At 32.4% G+C, this 15,779-nt stretch overlaps 1 protein-coding gene across 1 annotated transcript in view; it reads left to right on the forward strand.

The window, feature by feature from the left end:
• KCNT2 (potassium sodium-activated channel subfamily T member 2) overlaps window positions 1-15,779 on the forward strand; it is a 288,035-nt gene that overhangs the window by 263,826 nt on the left and 8,430 nt on the right. The gene's annotated exons all lie outside the window — the stretch shown is intronic.

The raw sequence follows: 15,779 nt of genomic DNA on the forward strand, positions 1-15,779 counted from the left end.
TTAAAAAGAGAGCGCTGAAATTTTTAAGTATTTGCTCAGGTCTCTAGACACTGTGCTGAACCCATTACAAGAATTATCTTAATTTTAATTTTCACAAAAAATCTTCCATTTTAGAGATAAGGAAACTAAGTCAAGTAACTTGCTAATTAGCTTGTTAATAGCCTGACTGAGATTTCTATCCAGTTCTGTCTGGCTCCGAAGTCTGTTTTACACACACACACACACACACACACACACACACACACCACATTTTATTTTAGGGCCTGGGATAAAATAAATTTGTGGCATTGGCAAGTAACTAAATGGATGAGCCACAGATGAACCAAAATGTTTCTATAAAATTTGTTCAGTTTGTTGTGATCCAGAAACAAAGAATCTTCAAAAGCTTTCATCTGAAGCTCAAATAGTGCTTAACCTCATACAGTGCGGATATGTCCCAATGATTGTTTTGCTCTTATGTTGATATATGATCGTAATATTATATATTGCATATAGCACAGCTTAAATAAATAATGCAAAGACAATTTTAAAATATGGCATTTATCACTATAAGAATTTTATTTAAAGGAAATTTAGTCAACATATGAGAAAATCAAATAATAAATAAGGTGTTTTAGTTTGTTATATATATATATATATACATATATATGTATATATATACATAACTTGGGTAAATCAGGAGCTAAGATGTCAGTATCATGTAGGTTTTAAGGGTAACATAGAATAAATGCCGTATTTGCCCCCATCTCATCTTTATTATTAAAGTCTCAACTTGAAACAGTGTACATAGGGAGAAATTTTAATCATTGAACTGGATGGAGTTTAAAAGAAGTTATCTGTGTTTCTTTGAACAAGAAGACGAAGCATATTTACTGAGTACCTAATCTATGCCAGGAATTGTGTTAGGTGCTTTATGTATATTTTCTTATTACTCCTTATAAACACTGATTAGATGTGTGTCCCATTTTGCCCTTCAAGAAGTTGAAGTTTGAGAGGTAAAAGATCTTGCTCGAGGACATAAACTTGAAATATGTTGAAGTCAGGATTCCATAGGTACTTGAAATTCATAATTATATTTCACTTACTTAAAATGTAGTACAAACTCATTCATGATGAATAATTTTAATATAAGCACAAAAGGTCTTATATTGAGGCAAATTAAAAGAAAAAATCTTAATTTAAAAATTATGTTAGGAGCTCTTTGCCAATTTAATGACATGAAGTATGATTGTACTTCTTAGTCCTATAATTACATGTACTTTTTCTAGTTATTATTCAGGTATTTTTTTTCCTTTTTTTTTTTAAGTTCTAGTACGTGATTATCCATCCAAGTTCCAGCTGTGTTTCATGAACATTATAACCCCAGGCTGGTCCTGAAGGCAGTGTGGCAAATAATAGTTTGACTCTGAGAGACACAAGATGCGTGAACTGACTGCATGGGAGAATCATCAGGAAAGCATATTATGTTATTGCTAATAAAACTTCTATCAGTTACCTTACATTTAGCCATTCTCTTTTTTTTTATGTAAATCTATTAATTTAATTCTCATGCTAATTCTTACAGGAAGGAAGAACAGACACTGTCCACCGTTTTTTCTCTTTTCTTTCCTTCTTTCTCTCTCCATCCATTCTATCCATCTATCTACCCATAGATCCATCAATCCGTTCTAAGTCCTGTATTGGGACCCTCCAATAACATAGCGATTATGAAAACAGGATTTGGAATCTAATGCATCATGGGCCTCTGAACTTCTCCATTTATTCCTAACTCACAATAATTCATCCATTCAACAGATATTATTAGGTTGCCTTCTTAGTGTCAGGCACTGTTCCAGGTACTCGGAATAGACCAATGACCTATTCAGACAAGACCTCTGCATTTATGGAATTTATATTCTAGTGTCAGCTGGTAGATTTGTTGTATTATTTAACTTCTCAAGGCCATTTTCTGATTTCTGAAATAGAAATAATAATACCTATGTTGTAGGTTTTGTTGTGAAGGACAAATGGGATAATGAATAATAATGTGCTTAGCCCAGAACTGGCATTCAGCTAATCCCACAGATCTACCATGTATCTGTCTAAGTACTGTGTGTCTGTCTGTGCTTTATACATAAAAAAAGTAATTTTTTTTTGCCCACCTCAAAAAACAAACAAACAAACACATTTTGCACCCTTGGGGGCAATGTTGGCTTCAAGCAGAATACATGCTATGAGACAATTATTGTTTTACATGTTTGCCTTTCTTTTTTCTTTTTTTGGGAAAAAGGAAATGTCTTACTCATTCTTTAATCTTTGTATCCCTAAACCAATTACACATTTCCTGAGACATAGGAACCCAGTAGCTGCATGTTGATTGCATGAACAAATGGAGTGCTTACAGATGAGAAAACTGGGTCTCAAATATAAACGATTTACTTGGATCTCCCAACCTAGTATACACTCAAGTCAGTCCTTTAACTTGTGACTTTTGACTCCATATATTTTTGTGTATCCACTGGACCACTTATTTTTCCTACATTAGTGTCAATATTTTGTAGCGCTTTACAGATTTGAAATATTTTTAAGTGCTTTATACACAATGCATGATGATTGATTTAACCACGAGTCATAATCTGATTTTTCTTGAGTAGGTGTCACCTGATTCAAGAGAATGAATAGATTTCTTTTGACCTATTGGATATGAGACAGAAAGGAGAGAAAAGGGAGTCAAAAGATGACTTTTGAGGGCTCTAGCTGGAGCAAGTAAGTGCATGGTGGTGACATTCACTGAGCTTAGAAGAAGAGGAATACTTTGGGGTGAAGATAATACATTTAATTTGAGTGCCTGGAAGACTTCAAATGGATAATGATCCATAAGAGGCTAGATTTCTGCTGTCTGGTGCTCAAGAAGAACAAATGAGATATGTATATAGACTTGGGAGTCATCAGCCTATAGATTTTGAGTAAGGTCATAGAAGTAGATGGAATAACCCCAGGTGAAGGACTACAAGAGAACTCTAGAAAATACATTCCTGGAATGTTAAGGGAAGAATTATTTTCTTTATAAAACAAGAGGCTGAAGTGTCTAGAACTGAATTACCCAAAAGATGTGTCATAGTACAATAATATGCTATCAGTCGGTTACATGTTTTATTGTTACATTGATTCTTTATACCTTTCAAAGGCCAGGTGGGGCCTGGGTTGGTCAGAAGCTGGTCACTTCTAGTCATAAGCAGGTTTGTCTGCTACCCCAATGTAATATAAAGTTGTATGTCCTATGTGTTTTATGATATGAAAAAAATGTTGAAATTTTGCAGTAGAGAAATGGGAGGGAATGATTAATAGTGCAGAAAGTATAGTGATATGTCATTGCTGACCTTGGTGAGGATAGTATCAGTTGGATAACATGTGTGAAAGCCAGATTTGAGTAGCGTTAGGATGAATTAAGATCTAGATATAGTGGATTTCATATATTAGGGACCTCAAGATATTGAAAATTTAGTCTTCTGTCTTATTGCTCCATGATCTATTGTTTCCATTGCCAAAGTCATATCACGGTACAAGACGTATGTTGAAATTCCATCCAGGAGGAAGGAGGCAGAGACCAGAGAAGAAAGGGTTGTCTCCTCAATTAAAAGGTATTACCAAGTAGTTGTGTACACCATTTCCACTATGTCCCATTGGCAAGCAAGTATGTTTCATTTTCAGTGGCCTGAATCTAATATTTAGGAAGACAAGGCAAATGTCTTTTGAAAGACAACTATTCTCTGACTCAGTGGATGTTTTTTAAGAAATGTCATTGTGAAGGAGAGGTGAGAAATCTGGAAGAATCTGGATGAGAAAGTAGAGAGGGAAGAGGGACTATTTTTCTTTTATTTTTTTTTAAGGTCAGAGAGGTAAGAGCATGTTTAAATAAGATTAAGCCACCAGTGGAGAAGTTGAAAGAAAATATAGGAAAGATATCACAGTTGGAGCCCTTGTTTAGATATTTGGAAGTGAGGAAAAGATGACTGTTTTAAAATGCATAAACAGGTAGGTATTTTGACAGGAAGTTGAGTAATATTTCACGTGATAGTTAAGAGGTATAATCATCTGTTGAGAATGATGGCAAGAGTGGAAGGGTGAGTGTTTTAAAAATAAGCCAGAATGTTTGCAGCTTCAGAGGAAAAGGTGTCCTTTCTGCGCGAGACTAACCTTTCTGTCTTATTCTTGATTTAAAAAAATTTTAATATAGAAAATTTCAAGCATGAATAAATGTAGAAAGAAAAGTATAACGAACCCACGTATACTCATTTTTCTGCTTCAACAATTGTCAACTCATGGCCTATTTTCTTCCATGTATACGCCCACCAATTTCCTTCATGTCTCATATTAATTTCAGGTAAATTTCAGACCTCATATATTTCAGTAGATACTGAAATATATAGATAGTAGATCTATCATTTAAGTACTAGTTTAAAAAATATAGCCACCTACCATTTTCACACTTAAAAATAATTTTAATATCATCGAGTGTTCACTTGTTCAAATTTCCAGTGACCTCACAAATGTCATAAATTTTTTAGACTTTATTTAAATTAGGATTAATGAAGGTCTGTGCATGGAGATGGGTGACAAGTTTGTTAACTCATTTTTAATTTCCCTCATTTTGTATTTTTCCTACTGCAATCTATTTCTTGAAGAAACTCACTCTCTGTCCTGCAGTTTCCTAGACTCTGAATTTCCACTCTAAGTTGGCCTATTCTATTCCCTGTCTTTTCTTTTTTTAACCACTTTTTGTTATTATTATGAACTCCTAGATTTAAATGTATTTTATATGTTTTAATCTGTATGTTATTAGATTATTCATCATGTTGTTCTAAATTTGGCCAGTGGGAGCTTCTTCAAATAGCCTCCTGGGTCCTTTTGTCATGACATCAACTGTCTGTGATCGACTTCCCTTGCTCTCTGTAGGACTAAATGCTCCCCACCTAAAATAAGCCATCCCTCCAAGGATCCTGTCTCTTTTAGTGGGAAATGGTATTTCAAGATTATAACCAAGTTTCAGAGATGTTCATTTTTACTGTGTTTGTCACTTTATCTGAGTTTTTCAGTCAAGAGCTAAAAGATTAGGTAGATGATAGATAGATAGATAGATAGATAGATAGATAGATAGATAGATGATAGTTAGATAGACAGTTGATAGATAGATGATAGATAGATAGGTAAACTATTTCACCAGTTCATATGGATACTTACAATTAAAATGCAGGCTATAGGGATTTTATTTAACTTTTCCTGTCCTATATCTGTACTTTCTTTTTCCTACACCTAGATTACTGCTTGTCAATAACAAAAGAAATGATTGAATTATAAAAAATCATATTGTATTTTTTCACAGTATATATAAAACAGTCTCAGAATATAATATAATGTGAATATTAACACTATAATTGCTAAAAATGCATTTTTATGCATTCTTTACTTTATAGACTAGCCCAATAGGGATGTTTAGTAAAACTATTCTAAGTCTTGGAAAAGTTCTTCTTGATGTGGTTATACTATCAATTGGATATAAATTTAGACTCATTTCTGTTTTCAGTGTTTAAGAATTGCTTTTTGTAAAATTTAATTTTGTTTTTTAGTTATGTAAACTATGTACACAGTCCAAAGAGAAATATTTAATACAAGTTATATTCAAAGAAATTTAACATCTGTCCCTGTCACTGCCACACAATCTCCTTCTCCTCCGTGAGTAACCTTTTTTAACTTTATGGTTTATCCTTCCATTTTTAATTATAAATTTAAAAATATATATGGTAGCATGATATGTTCCTTTCTTTTTTTTCCCACATTACTTCTTTCACTTAACAGTACATCCTGGAGATCACTGATTTAGTAGAATATAGAAATAGTTTTTATTTCTTTTTACAGCTGCCTAATGCTCCATTGTATAAATGTATCTTAGTCTATTAAGCTAGTCCTTTCTGTTTTTTCTAATTACAAAGTCTTGCAATTAATAGGCATATGCCTACATCTTTCTGTGTTTTTTCTCAGTGTGTCTTTGGGATGGATATCTAAAAGTGAGATTACTGGATTAAAGATTAAATGTGTATATATATATAAAATTTTGCTATTGGAAAAATTTTCCTCCTTAAATATGTATGATTTTGCGTTTCTGCCAGAAAAGTATGAAAGACCATTTTCTCAAAACCTTGCCAACAGAATGTGTTGTTAGACTTTTGCATGTTTTGCCAATCTAATAGATTTTTTTAAGTGGTTTCTCAGCATGCCTTCTTATTCTGATGAGGTCAAACATCCTTTCATGTGGTTAAGAGCCATTTTTAGTGAATTATTTATATCTAGCCAATTTTTATAGATTTATTTTTTGTTCTTAATATTTTTAGAGGTGCTTATGTATTAGGTAAATTAGAACTATGGATATTAATGGCAAATATTCCTTTCTCAGCTTAGTCTTTTTCCTTTACTTTTATTATTTTATATTTTAATCCAATTTTTAAATCATTTGCATGATTACTGATCAATTTTAAGTAATAGAAACATGTTTCTCTCTTCCAGTTTAGAGAGAAATTCTTCTATGTTTTTTTTTTTCATTACTTATTTGGTTTCACATTTTGCATCTAAATATCCCATCTGTTTGGAATTTATCCTGGTATATATGGTGAGCAAGGGAACACAGTTTTGTATTATCTAAGATATTTTTTCATATTTAGTTATACAATACCGCTTATTAAAATGCACACCCCATTCTATTGATTTTTATATCCTGTTTTAGCAGATCCTAAATTTGTACTTGTTATTGGGTCTATTTCTATACTTTCTGTCATGTTACAATGGTCTGTCTGCCTCTTTTGACAAAAACACCTACAGTTTTAATTGGAGTCTTTGATATCTGGTAGGGCTAGGAGCACTGCACTCTTCTTTTTCAATATTTGCCTAGCTATATTTGGATGCTTCTTCTTCTGAATTAATTTTATAATTAACTTGTTTGCTTCAGATGAAAAGAAAGGATTCTTTTCCCATGCTTTTAATCCTACTTCTTCCTGGCTCCTTCAAATCCAGATTCTGTCATCTAATCCCACTCTTTCCTAATCTTTCATGTTTCTCCCTTTCCTTTCTCTTAGTTCCTCTTCCAAGGAAATCAGGTCTCCTTCCCGTAATCCCAACAGAAACACACATGCACACAGACGTGCATGCACACACACGTGCACACACACACACCCTTTAGTCTTCACCTTTTCTCTTGTGTTCTTTCTTTTATCTACTAATTACATTCCATGTCTGCGCATTATTACCTCACATTTACTCTCCACACATTTCTCCTTCTCTACCCCTTTTCTGAGAACACTGTCACATACAAAGGATTCTTATTTTCCCTGCTCTATCTACGGCAATATCCTTTCCTGGATCCTCTTTCTCTGTCCTCTTTCTGAATTTACCTTTCAACTAAGTGTTTGCATGGAAATCACTTCAAATGATCAAACTTGTAGAACAATGCTGCTTTATAAGTGATAGACTAGAAAAGTTATTTTTATACTATTTAAAGAAAAACTTAATTATATCTCAAATAATAGGGAATCATAAAGAAACACTGAAAAAAATGCTTAAAATCTAAAAAGTCACTAAATTAATATTTGATAATTAACCATGCTTGCTGAAGGCATGGATTACCTCTCACTTGTTTTTTATAGTATTCAATTCCAAAGGAAAGGTAATTCTTAAAAACCAGGGGATAACATTTTTAATATTTCCTGACATGCCTATCTCTACAGGTTAGGTTGAAATACTATAAATGCTTGTGCATGTATTAACTAAGATAAACATATACCTATCCCCCAAAAGACATTAATGAGATAACAGGCATATAATCCCTCACTTGCAATTTTAAAATCCAAAATTTCTGAAGACTGAATTTTTAAGCAGGTTTGACACTAAAACTTGTATAAATGCTGAACCTTATCCAAACTTCTTGAAACTCTTTGTATCCTTTATCAGATTTATTGTGAATATTCATGTTTGCTACAGAAATATGAAATTGTCTGTTGCTTTAGGCCCAACTGAGTGTATTACATGAAATACATTATGTGCCCAATATTACTTTCTAAATCTAAAAAATTCAGTTCTGGTACACATCTGGCTCCAGGGGTTTGGGAGACAGAATTTGAGGACCTGCCTGTCTTGGGAAATTAAATAACATGAGAATCTACAAATTCTGCCTGCTTTTCATTGAAATTTGTTTGAAAACATCTTCGATATAACTTTAAAAACTTATTGACCTCAAAGATCATGGCATTATATACTAACTGGCCATGTGTCCTTGGGTAAGTCACTGTGTCCCTGAATTTCATGTTCTTCAACCATCAAATAAGGGTAATCAGGTCTTCTGAAGGGGTGAGATATGAAATAATAGAATGCATGTGACAAAAGATTTTTCAGTCTATAAACTGTGCTGCAAATATATAGTTATTATTTTCTTTCTGTTAATAACTGTCATTATTCTTCAACAATCTATTTGGCTTTCATAGTCACTAAGAACTATTCTTAAAAACTGTTAACAGACTCTAAATGATTAGCACTTAGAATGATGCATATTTTTAATATTCAATATTTATATTATAAGATTTTGTATTATATAAAATAGAATATATTTTCATATTATAAATCGGCAAGTAAGTGTTCCTGGTGTGACTGCTGCTACAGATTCTAGCTGATTTTGACATGGTTTATTTTACGTTTCATACTGTTAGTAAATGAGGGAATGCCAAGGGGGAAAAAAATGAAATCCTTTTAAGTGACAAAGAGTAACTTCTAGTTAGACATGGCTTTCATTACATCCACCAGGAAGCCTTAGTTTCTTTGTTAAGTAAATTCATAATTTGCCTGAAATAATGGATGGGTTAACCAAGAGCTTTTTTTATAGTTAATATGGTGACTTAATTCTTAATCATCCTCTTTCTTATGGGATAGAAGCAAGCAAAAATAACAAGAAAGGATTGTTATTCCCACCCAAATGTATGATATATATGGTGATGGCAGTAGTAGTAATAGTAGCAGTAATAGTAATAGTAAAACCATCAACTTCTATTTTTAGACTCTTTTATAAATCATTGACCATTTTCATATAGGCTTTTAATAAAAAATTCCTCCAAATTCTAAACAATAGGTTAGGTACCTTTTTCTAGTAAAAGATTACTTACAAATTTATCCTGAAACAAGTTACCAAAGAGGGAAAAGGCATCAAAGCTAGGTATTTTTCTAGCGTGTTTTACAACATTTAGTATTTAGGAGGAATAATATAAGTATCTGAGATCACTGTAATGACTTCAATAACAATTTATTATTTCAAAAGAAATTGACACTGGATTTTTATTGATTTTTGAAATATATAATTTTCCATCTCCCAATATAAATTAGTACAATAGTGTTGACATGAACAATCAGTATATACTGCCAGCATAGATTTCTAGAAAATGGACGATTTAATGTTTCCAGAACTGACCCATTCTCACAAGGTGACAGGCAGACACAGAAGGATAAATCCATGGTTTTTATGTTAATCTCATTTTGTATATAGAATGTTAATAGAAAGAAACAATGGTTTTCTTAATAGATAAAGTAATGAAGCTTTCAAAGGAGGTAATTGCTGAGCTGATAATGATTTATGGTAAATGAAATTATTTCTGCAATGAATTTTCCATATATCCCTAAAATAAAACTATAAAGTTTTGTTTCATGGAGTTGTATCATATCCTTCCCAGAACATTAATTTCTCAATGATATCAACATTTTTACATAATTTAACACCATGGTTAACTTAATTGCACTTAAATATACATATATTTTATTTTTACAACTGGAAATTCAAGTATTGTGTTTTGGCATAAGTGTAAGAAAAATGTGGCCATTTGAATAAAATAAAATATTTTTTTTGTCATTGAGAAAAAAATTTAATTGGTTGAGTGAACTTTTTACTTCCAACATTTTATTATGAGTTGAGTATAAATAGTCAATGAGAGAAAAGAATGAGCTTTCTAAATACATTAAAACAGTAAGAAGAAATTTCCAATTATGATGACTGTTTATGCTCTCAAGTTAAATAACTAGAAAAAATATAAATCAGTGTGTGCAGATTTGGAAAAAATTAGCATATAACTTTGTTACCTGAGAAAAGGTTAACAAATGAGTTAAGCTTTTTACAGGCTGGAAGTCATGTAAGTGGACCCCAAATTAGAAAATATGACCTGTACCAGTAGAAAAAGATCAATCAACAGAAACAGACTCAAAAAACACAAATATTACATAGTTATTACAATGCTATCTATATGTTTAAGGTGGTAGAGGGAAACAGGAGAATAAGGAGAGAAATTGAAGATATGAAACTCTTATTAGAGTTTAGAATTTGTAATGCAGTATTCAGAATAAAATGTGTACTGGATGGGATGTACATAAGAATAGCTACCACAGAAGAAAATATCAATGAACATAAGTCCATAGCAATAGACTATCCAAAATGCAAAATAGAGAAGAAAAGAAAAAAACCTTGAAAAAATACTGTTAGTTACTTGTGGGACAGTATCAGATAATCATGTAATTGGTACCAGAAGGAGGAAGAGAATGGATATTTGAAGAAATAATGACTAACATTTTTTTTCCACATTTGATGGGGACTCTATTCAAGATCTAAGAAGCTCAGTGAAACTCAAGCAATATAAATATAACAAATAAAATAATGTCAAGACACAATATAAAAAGTTGCCAAAAGCCAATGATAAAACGCATCAAAAGAAACTGGACAACACAGTATACTTACCTCTTATTGTGTTTCCATGTAGGCAGAAGAGCATTTTGGAAACAAAAAAAACAAACAAAAAAAGAAGCTGGCGGAAGAAGTCTTTTTTTTTTTTTTTCTTGAATGAGAGACAAATAAAAGGACAATAGCGAACTTCTTGTCAGAAACTTCTCAAACCAAATCACAGTTGGGAAACTTCTTTAGAGTACTGGAAAAAATAGTCTACCTAATACTCTATAAAAATATCTTTCTAAACTAAAAGCAAGTAAGGACAGTTTTAGGAAAAAAAGCTGAGAAAATTTGTCAACAGCAGCTCTGCAGTCTAAAAAAAATGTTCAAAGAAGTTCTTAAGATAGAAGGAAAATGATGCCAGGTGTAAAGTTAGATCTAAAAAAAATAAGTAAGTATGTGGGCACATGTAAAATATACATTTCTATTTTTAAAATTTTGTTCAAAGATAATTTACTGTTTATAACAAACATTGTAAGGTTTATAGCATATATAGAAGCAAAGAAGTATGGCAGTAATAACTCAGATAATAAGGAAGAAATAGAAGTATAATGTAGTAAGCTTGTTATATTACATGTGAAGTGGTGTATTATTTAAGAGTAGATACCGAAAAGTTAAAGCTGTATATTTTAGACCCTAGAGCAGGGGACAGCAAACCGTGGCACACCAGTTTTTGGAGAAAAGCAAACATTCGTGCTAGTTTTTGTATTTTTTTATGGCTGCTTTCATTTTACAGTTTAAAAAGTTTAATAAGTAAAACAGAGCTCATATGGCCTGAAAAGGCTGAAATGTTTATTATTTCATTCTTTACAGAAAAAAAAACATTTGCCAACCCATGATCTAGAGAAACTACAACACAACTAAATCAAAGAGATATAACTAATAACTAATAGTGCAAATAAAATGGAATGATCATATGAAGAGCTTTTTAAAAACTCATTTAATCCAAAGAAGGCAGGGAAAGAAGAAAAGAGGAGCAAAGAACATCTGGGACAAGTGAAACACAGCTAGCAAGATGGTAGATTTAAACTCAACTATATTTATATTAAATATAAATGGACTAAACATTTCAATTAAAAGGCAGAAGGCATCAGATTGGATTAAAAGAAGCAATATCCAGCTCTGTGTTGCCTAAAAGAAGCCCACTTAAAATGTTAACAAAGAAATAGATCAAAAGTAAAAGCATACAATTATATTTCATATAATCACAAATCCATAGAAAACTGGAGTGGCTATATTAATATTAAAGTAGGTCCATACAATGACTTGGATGCCTGACAAAAACATTACACAAAGGGGAAAAAAAGCCACACAGAAACACACTGTAAGATCTTAGCAGAGTTATTGTTCCTAGAAATCAGTGATTCTAGGGGTTGGAAGTGAAAGGTGGGAATTGACTGCAAAAGTAAGAGGGATCTTTTTGTCATTATAGAAATGTTCTATGTTGTAATTTTGGTAGAGGTTGCACTATTCTACACATATATCAAAACTCATTGAATGTGCATTTCGAATTAGTAAATTTCTTATTTTGTTTTACCAATAAGTCTATGAGATAAACAGAACAATGATGATTATCCAAAGATAAATTATATGCTTAAAATCATATAGGAAGTTTACAGTTAACTTGTTAAAGGTAAACCTATAGACTTTGCCTATCTTGTTCATTGCTGTCCCCAGATTTAGAATTATTTGTGACTACAATCATGCCCAGTTAACATTATTAAATGACTAAATTGGAGAATAAAATAATGAATATCATGTGATAAATTATGATTATAAACTAATCATAAAAATGCCTCTGGTAAGTCATACGGTGGTACTACAGGTTAGCTGCAAAACTGAAAAACATGCTATATACTTATTTTTAAATTGTTCAGATAATATGTTCAATACATTTTTCTTCAATCTCAGATACTATTTCAGGTGAAGTACCTTTAAGTTTAAAGTAGTGTATCCAACTACTAAAATGAAAATAAATAAGGTCTTTCCAAAACCTTTTGGACTTTCTGTGTAGAAGTGTATTTATTTTACTTTTTCAGATTATCAGCTATATCATAGTTTTAAATTTAGAAATATTCACCTGAAAATATATTGAACCCGTTATTTGCGAATGTAATTAATGTTCTATTTTTTAAAGTGTACCTGTGTTTGTTACTTTGCAGACAATCTGTACTGTTTCAGCCCACATCACTTAATGTAAAGTATTGTAACAGTATTTTCAAAGAAACTAGCATTTATTGAGCAGTTTCCATTCACTAGGGACACCTAATAGCTCTAAAGGTCAATACTTGTTTAGGGGAGGGTGGGCAGTGGAGAAAGCATTTTAAAAAAACAAAACTGAACCTGAACCATTGAAGAAATAGTATGTTTTTAGACACATTATTCACTTTTTTTGAATTCTCTATCACATTAAAAAATAGCAAGGGGGTTTTGGTCTTTTACCATTTATACAAGGTAGTAATATAGATTTTTAAATGTTAAGAAATATCAAATACTCCATTTTAAAAGAAAATTGAGTCTAAAGTAACTAGTTTTGTGTATGAAGCTAGTAAGTGATGGGGAGGCTCATGACAGTTGAAAATGAGTGATTTCTGAAGCTTTGCTTTATATCATTCTTCTTGTTTGGCTAATTGTTTCATCTCATCTTGATTTCTGGATGTTTATATGAAGGGAGGTTAAGAGAGTATATTTCTTGCTTTTATCTTGTGTATCATAAAGTAGTTCCAAATTATCGAAAGGTAATGAAAATCATTTTAAGTAGAGGTGGTTAAATATATTTATTCTCTTATCCGTACCTCTAGCCACCTTTTCTTCCCTGAAAATACACTGGTAAGTTCAGTAAAATGAACAAAATAGTTGTACTCATAAACACAGTTTGATACTAAACTGGAATACATGAGCCAGTTAAATCAGCACTAAAAAACTAACCCGTTTCATAGGTGGATAACACATAATGTAGATGGAAATTCAGGTGAGGGGAAAGGGAAATCATCTCTAGGTTGTGCTATTACCAGTTGTTTGGACTGCACCCTGTTGGGGAGATAAACACTGTGCAATGGAGAGTATTTTCTCTGGTATTTCTTGTGTCACTGAAGAAAAAATATGCTCTCACGCTGGTACAGACCAATTTCTTCCTTTTTAATACTTGCCTTTTCCATCAGCATTCAGATATGCTGTGGTGTCCATCCTAAAACATCTCCTTCTCTTCTTCCCTCCCTTCCTCCCTCCTTCACTCTGCTCTCTCCTCCCCCCCTTCTCTCTATATGGCTCTCTTGCTCTCTCAAGCTCTCCGTCCATCCTTCCCTCCCTCCTCCCAAATTTCCTGCATTTCCGTTGCTCCCAAGCCACCATCGTCTCTCCCCTGGGCTTCTGTACTATTCGCCTACTATCCCTGAGGGCAAATTTGAGCCCCCACAAAGTCCATTTCCCACAGAGCAGCCAAAGTGATATACTCAACACGAAATCAGATCATGCCTCCAAACCTCCCATCCTTACAACTTTTCAATGGCTTCCCTGTGCCTTTAGACTAAAATTCAAACTTCTGATCAAGGTCTCTAAAGCTCTCCAGGGTCTGGACCCAGCTTGCCCTTTTGTCATTGTCTCCAACTAACTCCTCCTTGGTTAGTCCATTCTCAAGGACCTGCTTTCTGCAACTTAAACTCAATCATTTCAGCCTTTCTCATTTGGGGTTCTTTGTCTGTAAACTTTTCTTCCCCTATCTTTGCATGCCAACACCTTCATATCACAATATAGGTACAATTATTATTTACAAGTTATGGATTGAATTTGCCTGCTCTGATAATAGGAAACCTTTATACAGCACTTGATATTCTGGATCAGAATTGATTCTAAGAACTGTATATTTATTCTGATATATTAATGTTAAATTATACTTATTCATTTATCATTTAATTCTAATAATAAGCTTTAAGAGAAAAACCTATTGCTACCCCATTTTACAGGTGAGGAAACTGAACAGAGAAAGATTAAGAAATTAAGTAATGTGCCTAAGGTCTCGGCATAATTGGGAAACCAGGATTTCAATGCAAGCCCTCTGGTTTCAGGGTCTTTGATCTTAACAGAGCTTTTCATTGATACCTTTGTATTCTTTGAAATGCTTCTCCGATAACAATACACAATGGATGTGTGTTTTTGGCAGTCTCATTTAACAAAACCTACACAAATACATGTAAGATTTAAATTTATTTTATCAAATTTTATTCTCCTCTTTTAAAACTGCTTTTAAAATACTTCAAAAGGGACGTTTTAAAAACTGAAACAAAACAAAAATATGAAACTCATGTGTGTGGAATGGGACTCAATCAATTATTATGTAAGAACAATAGGAATATACATCTATATCCTTTCTGTTATGATCTATTTACCTGAAACACTCTATGCAGAGTATTTTCTATATGAAGATTTCAATTGAATAATTACATATGCTAATTAATACAACAAAAGAAGTTTCTTGGTAAACACTACTAGTAGTTGTTTAACTTGATTCAAATTTCTTTTAAAGTTTTCAGTATTCTACTTCATCTATTTCAACTTTTCAAAGAAGAATAGTTTTATTAAGATAAGTATGTCAATGATGAACAATAATTTCTATAAGACACTTTAAATGATATAGTGCTTTTTATTTTACCAAGATCAGAGATTGCTTATTAAGAACACATTGAATGTCCTCACAATAGATTTCCTTAGTAGATATTTTTGCTGGGTAGGAGATAAAATCTCGATTCTGGTTCATGAGCCAAATTTTCCTAAGTAAATTTATTTTCTTCGCTAAATATGTTATTATATTTGTGGTAAAGAGCCTTTTGATCTTCAGTTGGTTGAATCTGCAGATATGGAACCCACAGATATGGAGGGTCAATCTGCAATTTTTTTTTTTTTTTTGGCTGCCTGACCGGCATGTGGGATCTTAGTTCCCCGACCAGGGATCGAACCCGCGCCCCCTGCTTTGGAAGCGTGGAGTCTTAACCACTGGACCGCC

The sequence above is a fragment of the Monodon monoceros genome, unplaced genomic scaffold, assembly GCF_005190385.1.
Source record: "Monodon monoceros isolate NGI ecotype Baffin Bay Population unplaced genomic scaffold, NGI_Narwhal_1 Super_Scaffold_18, whole genome shotgun sequence".
Classification (NCBI taxonomy): Eukaryota; Metazoa; Chordata; class Mammalia; order Artiodactyla; family Monodontidae; genus Monodon; species Monodon monoceros.